We start from the raw sequence: 10,641 nt of genomic DNA, 5'->3' as shown, positions 1-10,641 counted from the left end.
ACAGAGCTACATCAACCACTCACCTTCTCCACATTGTTCCACAGAGCTACATCAACCACTCACCTTCTCCACATTGTTCCACAGAGCTACATCAACCACTCACCTTCTCCACATTGTTCCACAGAGCGCGGTCAGCAGCAAACAGCTTGGTGGCCACTTTGTAGGGTAACGTTTCCTCTCTGGGGAATGCACAAATGGTGGGAAAATACAAAAGTCAGCAAAGGCTCTCACTGCATGGACACATAAGGTCACATAAGGTCACATAAGCTTCTCTCCAGGTAGGAAAAAACAATATGAAAAACCAACTTTTCCCTGACCCTTACAGTGTGCTCAGATAGATCCAAACAACACAAGGGAAAATGTCCATCAAATGTTATGTACAAGTAACTAGTAGAGTATGGAAAATTAAACTCAAACAAATGGTCTCCCTGCGCATCTCTCTTTAGTATACCCCCCCTCCCCCCAAAAGAGATATATTATCCTTTTGCTGTAAGGTCAAAGAAGGAAGCACCACCCAGTAGGTACCAAAATCTACCACAGAGTCATTTCTTGTTCCCTCAACTATTGTAGAATAGATACTACTGTGAAGGGTTCAACTGAACACAGTTTTCGCTCCATGTTGGGCAGGAAATGTGCAATAACCATAGTCTTAGTAAGAGTTTTACTGCACTTGCAACACAATAAGGTCAAAGTGCCGAAGATTAGAGGTGTTACAAGATAGCAACAAACACAAAAAAGAAGGAGGGGAGATAAAGACGATAGATGTTTGATAGGAAAGAAGGAGCAAACCACAGCAGAGCACCTGCCAACCACCCACTAACCATTGTCAGCATGAAGGGTGAAGACATAGCCACAGGAGGAATTACCATGAGAGTGAGTACTCCCCTGTGCTACAGTCAGGAGGAATAACCATGAGAGTGAGTACTCCCCTGTGTTACAGTCAGGAGGAATTACCATGAGAGTGAGTACTCCCCTGTGCTACAGTCAGGAGGAATTACCATGAGAGTGAGTACTCCCCTGTGCTACAATCAGGAGGAATTACCATGAGAGTGAGTACTCCCCTGTGCTACAGTCAGGAGGAATTACCATGAGAGTGAGTACTCACCTGTGCTACAGTCAGGCTTATCTTGAGCCACACAGAGAATTTCATTGGGGAACCAGTTCTCTGAACCTCATTATTTGTTCTACCAGTGATTTTTACTTTTTTTTTTCCTTGGGGGGGGGGGGAAGAGACACACAAAAATTTCGGGTAGAAGAAAGCTCCACAACAAACAACTGACTTTCTAGACCTGTACTAGAATGCTTTCACAAACATAATTGAGAAACATATGTATGTGCATGTACTCGGGTTCAGTATAAAACCATCTCCTATTGTCACGGTCTGAGACAGACACTTCTCTCCCCTCCAATGGCTGTGTGGGTCTGGGACAAGGTTCTCTGTACTTACTCTTTGCCGTTATTCTCCGTCTGTGTCTCGCTGCTCCTGCGGAAAGTTGCACCTCCTTCTAGACTTGACCCCGAGTCCGTGGAGACGTCATCTTGGGAGGAATCGACAATCTCTGTTTTAATTTCTGGAATCTCTATCTTCAGTTCTTCAAAGACAATATTGTTGAAAGAATTCTGATTGGCTTTTTCCAGATGAAGGGCTTGAAGAGGAAGTGTACCGCCATTTCCATCCTCCTTCAAGTCAGTGCTGTCTTTGTCTTCCACGGCTAGTGGCAGCCCTTTCAATCTTGTGAATGACTTGCACCGCTTTTCTTGTCCTTTTGGTTTCTTGCTCTCCGAGACTGCACTTCCACTTTCAGAGCTTGAAGAACTGCTGTCAGGGGACCGTCTTTTTGTTCCTCTGGCTTGTTTGAGCCAGACCTCGTTCTTCACTGGGGCCTTTGATCCTGAAATGGGTCACAGCCACAATAAGACAAAAGGCAAGGAATAAGACCAGCAAACAAAACAAAGGAACACTTCTCCACACCAGAAACAAAGGGTTGGAACAAAGCCAAATACTAGTATAGTTTGTAACTTGCTGAAAGCAATAGAACAAGTCCATATTGGAACAATAATCTTGACTTTTCCAGTTACACACCCCCAAGTATGATATACAGTTCAACACCCGGCATATTTGTACCTATTCACAACACCTGACATATTTGTTCCCCTTTACAACACCTGACATATTCGTTCCCCTTTACAACACCTGACATATTCGTTCCCCTTTACAACACCTGACATATTTGTACCAATTCACAACACCTGACATATTTGTTCCCCTTTACAACACCTGACATATTTGTACCCCTTTACAACACCTGACATATTTGTTCCCCTTTACAACACCTGACATATTCGTTCCAGCACGCAACACCCGACGTATTTGTACCAACTCACAAAATCAATTTTAGCGTTCAGCACTTGGCTACATACCCGTTTTTTTCACACGGCACATTTGATTTCTTGTAAGAAAGTCTGCCTGGTCCTCTGAAAGAGACAAGACAAATAGAACAAGCAGGATAAGCAGAGATGCCGCAGAGATTATATATATAGATTAACTGACGCAGAGATTATATATATAGATTATATATATATAGATTAACTGACGCAGAGATTATATAAATATAGATTATATATATATAGATTAACTGACGCAGAGATTATATAAATATAGATTATATATATAGATTAACTGACGCAGAGATTATATATATAGATTATATATATAGATTATATATATAGATTAACTGACGCAGAGATTATATATATAGATTATATATATAGATGAACTGACGCAGAGATTATATATATAGATGAACTGACGCAGAGATTATATATATAGATGAACTGACGCAGAGATTATATATATAGATGAACTGACGCAGAGATTATATATATAGATGAACTGACGCAGAGATTATATATATAGATGAACTGACGCAGAGATTACATATATAGATTATATATATAGATGAACTGACGCAGAGATTATATATATATAGATTATATATATAGATGAACTGACGCAGAGATTATATATATAGATGAACTGACGCAGAGATTATATACAGATTATATATATAGATGAACTGACGCAGAGATTATATATATAGATTATATATATAGATGAACTGACGCAGAGATTATATATCCAAAAGTTGGTAGCTGATTTTGGTAGAGTTTCCCACCAAGAAAAGTCCAGGCCATAGTCAAGCCTTGTAAGTCGGTACTTTTCCACTGAGACAACAGCTCTTATTCTTCCAGTGTATTCCAGTGTCACTTCCCTTGTTTGTACAAGTAAAATAATGCATTCAAGTTTCAGTTCCGCTAGATAGTTTGTTAATATTTCCAAAAATTATGAAAACTTGGAGCTGTTTCCACAATTCAGTTGGCACATATAAATCATTTTGTGGACCACGGTACAAGTGCCTTCAGATAGGTTCCAAAGAAATGATGATTGGTAAGAGAGCAGCAAGGCAGCCCAATCACCGCTACGCAACACTGGCATCTTTGTTGGCTGACTGCTCTCTTTTTGTCTCTGCACCACCAGATAATGTTCCGTCAAAATGTCAGAATCTGGTCATTAAATGACCTACCTGTTTTGCTGGAGACTTACACAGCCCAACATTTTTATCTTAAAGCTTCTGTTTGCACCAAAAAAAAACCCGTTGAAGATGGTGATTTAGAATTGAATTTTAGGCATCAAAAGTCAAACGAAATTGTTCAGAATGCTGGATACCTCAAAATTTATTTCCAGGTTGATTTATATCAAGATCTACCTAGAATCTTCTTCATCTGATACGGTTTTAGAAAAGAGACATTGTCGGTAAAGTTCATCTTTATCTTGGGTCCCAGTACGTCTTCAGCTTTACATTTGTTAAAGTCAAACAGTTATGTTGAGGTCAACAACCGTAAAAACGTTTGAGTTGTTGTGCTTTTTTAAGTTGAACTTTGGACGAGTTGATCTTTTTTTCCCTCTCCCCATGATATCAACTCATCCGTGGTCGAAATCCTTCTCTTAAAGAGCTTTAATTTGATATAAAATATCAAACATGACAGAGACAAAACAATAAAAAATGTTTCCGCAAGTGGGAAAAATGTTGTGTGGGACCGTACTGTGAAATCCTCCATTCAGGGTTCAACAGAAAACAATGACATTTTTCCTGAACACAAATGTGAACACGAGGTTTACAGATATGGATTTCCATGAAAATATTTGAAAGGACAAAAAAACCCCCCGAAAAACACTAGCCCTAGTTAGGACACAACAAGCACAGCTAAGTGTGCATACAGATGGCGTAAGTGCTTTCATCCACAACTTTCCTCAAGCAATATATCTGTTCCTTCCCAACCTACTCCAGACACTTCTAGCAAAGACAGTGTTCCAAGCAAAACCATTTCTGACCCAAAAGTCATTCAAGAAAGCCCCTCCATTCCTCCCCCCTCCCCTCTAGATGTGGACAAAGAGAATATCCATCCTCTATTCCCCCCCCCCCTCCCCTCCAATCCATCGGAAAATAAAGCCTTCCTAAAAGTGCTGAGGTAAATGAGAGGTAGCAGACTGACCCTGGGACATGGAGTCAGCAAAGTTGTTGATGTGTTCCTTGAGGTGAGCCCTCATGGCCTGCCTGGCCACTGCCTCCCGCCGGTACTCCTTGAACTGCTGGCCACAGAGGCGCGGGCAGAAGGTACACTGGAACCTGTAGCTGTATTGGAGCTCCACACTGTGGTCAATGGCCAGGACCTCCTCCAGGGAGCCGCCCGCACTCTCCATCAGTTTGACAACATCGCCATAAGTCAGCCACTCCTTCTGGAGGAGCCATTTCTGGGGAACCAAAGTTATCCCACTGCTGGAATGTGCCTATGACTACAAGTTTACAAAGTTATCCCACTGTTGGAATGTTGTACGTATGACTACAAGTTTACAAAGTTATCCCACTGCTGGAATGTTGTACGTATGACTACAAGTTTACAAAGTTATCCCACTGATGGAATGTTGTACCTATGACTACAAGTTTACCAAGTTATCCCACTGATGGAATGTTGTACCTATGACTACAAGTTTACCAAGTTATCCCACTGATGGAAAGTTGTACCTATGACTACAAGTTTACCAAGTTATCCCACTGATGGAATGTTGTACCTATGACTACAAGTTTACCAAGTTATCCCACTGATGGAATGTTGTACCTATGACTACAAGTTTACCAAGTTATCCCACTGCTGTAAGCCCCTGGAATGTTGTACGAAAAACTATAGCTTATTCACTTTCGTCTGTCCACGTTTAAAAAATTCTAGCTCATTTATTATGTTACCTATGCTCACTTCTGCAGGCCAGCGACCGAACAAATTAATTTTTAAAAAATCTTAATCCAGTTTTAAAAAGGTTTTGTTTTTGGGCTTGGGCCCTACATTAAAAACCATTCTTAGGATGTATACACAGGATCACTAAAATAAATGACTTGAAGTAGCCTTGCCCACAAATTGCTCATTTTGAGACAGCGACACCACCCTGCCCCCACATTTCAGTGTAAGCTTGTAGATTTCATTCCTCGGCGGTTAAGACGTCTCCACACGCTCCACGTGAATCTCGAAAAATACTCACCCCGTCTCTGGAATGGTGTTTTTAAGCACATGTTAAAGGTTGCTTTTGATGAAAATTTAAACTTTAAAATAATTTAGCTTTACGCTGTAAATCTACTACTATGTTTTTGACCTGTTTTAGGCTTACATCGAAGAAAATGTGTCAGAAACTTGGTTTGCAGTGACCTTTTTGAATGGGCTTTAAGAATCTGTTGGTCATCCAACTTTTACCGTACTAAAGATCTGAGAAGATTAAACAGAGTGATTTCATTTTATCTCGTTTTAATCGCAATCAGATGAAATTGAACAGGCTATAGAAGTGCACAAAGGGGTATAGAAAAGAGAGACCACAATAAATCGCTGTCTCTCTATAACTTATGACTCATGACTCTAGCTGGGCACAAAGGGGTATAGAAAAGAGTGCCCACAATAAATCGCTGTCTCCGTAAATCCCCCAGTAGGTGTCTACCTAACCCATGTCCTCTCTCTTATTTTCTTTCCTTATGTCCTGCAACCTGACTTGTGATATATTGTGTTCCCAAGCAAGGTAAACCAGTCAGTATTATAAATATCAGACAGTAACAATGCTGTTTGTTCAACTGGTACTGATTAGATGAGTACATTTTTCCCCTTTACCTGGACTGCATTACTTAAAATTGCAACTGTGAAGATAGCTGGCTTCTAAAATCTAGTCTCTAAAAGCTAAAAAACCTTGTATCTCAAGACATTCTCCCCTCCGAACCCACCAGGAGGAGGAACTGACCAGACTCTCCATGCATCTTTTCCCAAACCTAAAGGGATGTCCCAACTCAACTCTCTGTCCTTGATGCCAAAACTGCACACGTACAGATACTTTACTGGTCTGGTCTCCAGAGGCCACTTGAGTTGGAGCCCTTTGGCCAAAAGGTACTAGCTAATGGATCAGTAATTACTCAATCAACTTTATGGACAGTAACAATATACTTACGGGAATCCTACTCATGGTTAACTCTGTCCTTGCGGAGCTCTACAAATCTGAGGAGTAGAGTAACAAATTCAGCTCATGACTACCTTCCTAACACACACTGCTCACCACTTTGTTTAGTTGACCTTGGGAGAAGTTTTACAGCACTTGCAACTGCATGAGGTCATATATGAGCAGGCCAGACGCAAGTTGGTTTTTCTAGTATTAGTTTGTAGCATGACTTGGTTTCACTTTGCGAGTCAAAATGGTTGAAGTATCTGAAACTATAGGGTAAAATGGTGTTATAAAACAGCTTTTTAACATTTAAAATAATATTATTCACATATTCGAATAAGGACCAGAGTCTTAACAAAATTGAGAATCCTGCTGGGACTAAAGGAGAACAAATTCTTCAAGTTAGTATATTTATTTATATATTGCCTTCAGGTTTATCCAAAGTCCGGACATTCTATTAGTATGTGTCTGATTGTAAAATCGGTATCATATCCGATACAAAATAAGTTTTCATTTTTATGCCTTAGAGAAGTACGCCCAATATGCAGATCGGTGAATATAACTTCATCTCTTCCGGAGAGACAAGGGCAAGACAGAAACAATGGAATGAAAGGACAAACGAAGGCATGTATTCCTTTTCTTTTTTTTCTTTCTTCTCTTCCCCATTCAAATGATAACACAAGAAGGAAGGCCATGAAATCAAAAATGTGAGAGCAGTAACCTCCCACACTGTTCTCTAGGCCACTGCTCAGCTGGCTTCTACAGCAGACAGGGAGTGTGTGTATGTATGTATGTGTGTGTGTGTGTGGGGGGGGGGGGGGGGGAGCACAGACAGACACATCCAGATGCACCAGTCTGTTCCAGTGAAGCACCACCACACTCTGGCACTACTTTCTGAAGCTGTCAGGCCATATCCAGAGCTGCTGGCCCTCCACCAGGTTGGAGCAATCAACAAATACAACATTAGAAATCTTGTCATATGGTCCTAGATAGTCTTCTTCCCAGGGGCGTCAAGGACAGGGGTTGTTTGTAGTCATAAATTATGTAAGTGTAATCGAAACAAAGGCATGATGAAAAATGAGGTTTCACTGGGCTCATCATTGTCGAGTTAAGAACAAAAGGGACGGGTGAGTGTAGTTACTGCTTACAAGAAGAAAAACCCTCTAGAGCTACAGAATCTGTCACAAGCCTTTGCTTCTGATTGTGCAACACAGCACACCGTGCCATGCACCCACCACAGCACACCGTGCCATGCACCCACCACAGCACACCACATCACACCGTGCCATGCACCCACCACAGCACACCACAGCACACCGTGCCATGCACCCACCACAGCCAACGGTTTCCAATTTCAAACAAAGATCCATTTTTTACAAATTCTCTCATTGGCCTTGGCTGTCACCCACAACACAAGAGGGCAGGAAGTTTCTAACACCTCATCAGCCTACTGTTAGACTTACGTACTCCTGGTTTTTATTGTAAAGTCTACTGTTTTTTTACGGGTAAAGTGGCACGAAGCAACAAGGGCTCTCAATGCAAAGAGGATATGTTAGCTGCACGTGACGTAGTGACGTAGACTATCCCGATCTACTAGTTTTTTTCCCCTTTATGCACCGGAAAGATCGGCAGTGGTTTGGGGAAGCCTAAATTTTCTACAAAATCAAAATCAGGGGTACTACGATCGTATTTACATAAATTTGAATAAAAATTGTAACGTTCTGCTACCTTCGTAATGATGGGCATCCCTGCATACCTGGAAAACCAAAACTCAGCTTGTCATTAAGAACGGAAGATCACCAACAATCAACAGTCACAATTTCATGGGTCCGTCTGATATAAATGTATAAACTGTGAAACACAATTGTGATTCCCAAGGATTTACAAAATTAATATCTCAAAAATCAGAAAAATAAAGACTTGCCTGAAAGGACAGCAGAGACTGCAATTTGTAAAGAAATAATATTTTTTTCTCATTATCACCCCCTCTCCCTGTGTTCGTAAAGTGCTGCGGCCAGTATGGGTGATCCTGGTTTGAATACCCTTTGGAAGTCCTTGAACTTGAGTTGTTTTCAAGGCTCTTCATCCATTGGGCTCAGCCTTATCCAGGACAGACATTTTGCAGATCCCTCCTTCAAAAGTCGAGGCTCAGTGTGGACAATTTGTGTGTATAAATTCTCACAATTGCACAACATTTTAAACGTTTCCATGCTCTGTCCATTTCATTACATCCCCCCCCCCTTCCATCTTGTGTTCCATTATTTTAGTTATAAATCTACTCCAGTTGCAGCTTGCTGTCTGTTTTCATAGACACAATATGTTAGCAATGCTTTGTGCGTATGTTTACGCTTGTGCAGTTGAGATTTACCAGTTATGAAACACGTCAAAGCACTTCCACCTTTTCAGCAGCTAAAATTACAGGAAAAATTGGAAGTGAAACAGCTCAGTCCTCACCAGCCTGCAAACTTTTTAAGCTAGATTCTACATTGAATAGATGGAAGACAACTTTTTTCACCTGAGTGGTTCTGAAAATGCTCGTCATTTTAGCCAGGAAAAAAAATTCCAGACTTAGATTCTAGATCTACATTTTTATCAGTTTTAAAAATTGTACTATCCAGAAAATTTCAAGCTTAAAAATGAGATGCTGCTTGCTTGCTGTAGATCTACAAGTAGATGAGTCCAGGGCATGCAAGTCTACATCAAGTTTTTCACATCAAATCAGCACCAGCCTGACACCTCCCCCCCCCCCCCCCCCACACACACACTAACACTTGACCTCATGTTTTATTGCCAGTTCTTGGGGCATAGTATTGAGTATAGGTGTTACTATAGAGTATTACTGGAACTCTCTTCATGAAGTTTACCCCCTCCCCCCAATCCAGCGAAAAAGGCAAGCAAGTGTGATGGTGACATGATTTGATAATTTGAAGTCCTCAAAATGTTTCTCATCACTTTCATAGTTGAAATCAACAACAAAGTCATAGTCATAGGGCCTAAAGCACTATTGACATCTAACATGCAGTATCACTATCATTTAATTACGACTAGATCTCTAGATCTAGAAGAAAGGGGGGCACAGGCACAGGCTCAAACTCAAACTAAAGACAAGTCAAGCCGTGTTGTAAGCCATCATGTAGATCTTGAACGTATGAACTTCACCCAGTTTCAGTCAGTGCCGAAATCAAAGACATCATCTAGAAAATCTAGATCTATTATGTACTTACTCTAAAACACATTAGGAAACGCCTGTTCACATTGTTGTAACTCATGAGCCTTTGGTTTACTGCAATAAATGAAAGAAAAGTCAAAACCCACCGTTGCAACTTCTAGAAAGAAACAAACAAAAGAAACTTTGGGCGCGTGGTCATCTACACGATTCAGCTGATTGTTGTTTCCACAACGACGAAGAAGTAAAGGCTGAAAGACTACATGGTACAGACTAAATACCAATAATAATTGTAGTTAATGATTTTCTTAAACATTATGATATCTTAAAAGACATACCTTAAAAGATGGGGAACATTCCGAACAAGATACTTCTCAGCTGTTTCATGTTCGCAACGGTTTTTCGTCTGCTAACCCCGAGTAAAGTAGTCCGCTGGTAAACATTGCCCTTGCCTTCCTTGCGCGGAACTTTTAAAAGAAAGTAGTTCTTTAAAAATGTGTGAAACTCTCCGTAAAACTCAAACTCAGACTGGCTAAAAACTCTATAACTGTGTCGTAAAACGTGAAGTTAGTCTTGAGATCCAAGTTTTAGTTTTCATTAAGAAAGTTTCTGTTATTGCTTGAATTCGAAACAAAGGTGTATACTTCCGGACTACTTGGTTTGTGGTACAAACTGGTGCAAAGTGCAACGAACCATGACGACGGGCAAGCTTACCAGAAACTTTTTCGAGAATATTTGAATCTACTGTTGTCACAAAACAAAGACTAGTCACGCAACCCCAATACTTGTGAACATACTACAAGTGTTTGTTGCATTTTATTTTGGCCAGTTGAGTCAGGAAAGGAGGATAAAGCAAAATAATCTAACAACCCAAAATGCGAATCCTTTCTTTTATCATCCTCCCGAGCCTTTACTTAAAATTATGTCATGCCAACACTCCTTTTAC

Source organism: Aplysia californica, unplaced genomic scaffold (assembly GCF_000002075.1).
Source record: "Aplysia californica isolate F4 #8 unplaced genomic scaffold, AplCal3.0 scaffold00693, whole genome shotgun sequence".
Taxonomy (NCBI): domain Eukaryota; kingdom Metazoa; phylum Mollusca; class Gastropoda; order Aplysiida; family Aplysiidae; genus Aplysia; species Aplysia californica.
The sequence above is the reverse complement of the archived record's forward strand: the minus strand, read 5'-3'. Positions refer to the sequence as shown.